Raw genomic sequence first — 2,235 nt, 5'->3', positions numbered from 1 at the left:
AGAATGAAGGATTATATGTATATTCAAGCAACAGAAATTCTGAAGCAGCCCAACTGGATAGGCCAATCCCAATACTTCAGTTTATTTTTTGATGCTGCGCCCATATTGCAAATACATTTAGTCATTTTAAAGTTAATATTTTCCAACCTTGGCATTATCTCTTTCAATAAAATACAAAATCCCTACTGACTTTAAACCAGAATGGCTCATGCTGATTTTTAAGTGCTTTTTCATAATTGTGTTAAAATTATGGAATAATTTGCATCTGAATCATGCCTGACAGTGATTTGAAACAAACACTTTAATGTAGAACAAAACTTATGCCTACTTTCTCCCAGCTAATTGAAAATGTCACCTCAATGTCAGGAGAACCTCTTGCAAACCATTTGCAGCCGCCCTGCTCTCATACTGACTGTGCCAGAGGAGAGGAGTCTTTTGTCACATCCAGAACATGAATATCAAAATTTTCAGCTAGATTAATAAATTCCTTTTTGGAAAAGGTAATGTGTACTATCTTTGCCTGTCAGGTTTTCTTAAAATTTGAATTTGAATAGAAGCAATCCATCAGTATAGTAAACTTATGAACATGCATAGTAATGTGGAATAACCATACCAAACATCTGGTGTTTCAGAAATAAAACTGTCTTGTTATCTTTGGTTGATAGCTGTATCTATAAACCACCTTCCCTCCCGCAGGCTCAAAAATTTACTTGTTCAGTCTCTCTGTAATTGCATAATTATTTGTCATTAGATATGGCTTTTGATTTTATTTAATACCAAATAAATAGGTCCCAGCTTTGCACTTCTTTCTTTTAAATCCAACACATCTATTTTCATTCTTTCCTATGCCTTCCTAAGTCAACCAAAAAGGAAGGAGGGGATGAGCCCCTCCAGTTCAGCAAAATTTCCCTTCTTTAAGTCAAAGGAAGATTTTGAATCAGTGTCCCATGCATCCCGCTATAACATTATCTTGGGTACAAATCCCCAAATCATCAAACTAGGACTTCTTCTATCGGGTGAATGAGATTTTAACTTCTAGATTAATCAACTTGAGGTAGATTCGTGAAAAGGTTGCTAAACGTTAGGTGCCGGGATATAGCATACTAAGCATGGATTGTATAATTGCAATTGCTGTTATAGAAAAAGAATAACAATAACAAAGCTTATAACCTGTTCGGGCCTTAAAGTTCAAAGTGATTAACAGAACAAGAAGCTGGTCAACTCCAGGAATTACAAAATCGTAGCAAATAATCAGAAATTATGAGGAACTTAAAACATACTTCCTAAATAACAATGTTTTAACATTTCATCACAGAACCAGAAGACCTGATTAATTAAACTCTGGAATTCGTTGCCAGAGAATATAGTAAAAGCGGTTAGCTTAGCTGGGGGTTTAAAAAAGGATTGGATGGCTTCCTAAAGGAAATGTCCATAGACCATTATTAAAATGGACTTGGGGAAAATCCACTGTTTATTTCTAAAATAAGCAGTATAAAATGTATTGTACTGTTTTGGGATCTTGCCAGGTACTTGTGACCTGGATTGGCCACTGTTGGAAACAGGATGCTGGGCTTGATGGACCTTCAGTCTATCCCAGTATGGCAATACTTAAATAGTTATGTACTTATGATTATAATCATAATGTACTTATGATTATAATTCTTGCTGACCTCCTTCCAGTCTGCTCTTTTACTTGCCAAACAGGACTATTACATCCAGTTGACAAATTCTCTTGGCTCAAACCCTCGACGTCTCTTTGCCACACTGAATTCTCTCCTCAAAGTGCCTTCACCTCCAACTCCCCCTTCACTTCCCCCCCCCCCCCCCCCCCCCCAGGCTCTGGCTCAGTACTTTCATGATAAGGTTCACAAGATTAAACTTGAATTCTGAACCAGGTCACCTCTACCTCTCCTTCCCTTAGTCCATTCTCTCAACCCTCAAACCCCTGCTTCCTTTTCTTCATTTTCTGAAATCACTGAAGAGGAAACTACACATCTTCTTTCCTCCTCGAAACTAACTACCTGTTCCTCTGATCCTATTCCCACCCGTCTACTTAACACTATCTCTCCTACTGTCATCCCTTTTATCTGTCATATCCTCAATCTTTCACTGTCCACTGCGACTGTTCCTGATGCCTTCAAACATGCCGTAGTCATACCACTCCTTAAAAAACCTTCATTGGACCCTACCTGTCCTTTCAACTATTACCCCATCTCCCTCCTCCCTTTCCTATCC

Source organism: Microcaecilia unicolor, chromosome 2 (assembly GCF_901765095.1).
Source record: "Microcaecilia unicolor chromosome 2, aMicUni1.1, whole genome shotgun sequence".
Classification (NCBI taxonomy): domain Eukaryota; kingdom Metazoa; phylum Chordata; class Amphibia; order Gymnophiona; family Siphonopidae; genus Microcaecilia; species Microcaecilia unicolor.
Note: the sequence above shows the minus strand (reverse complement) of the source record.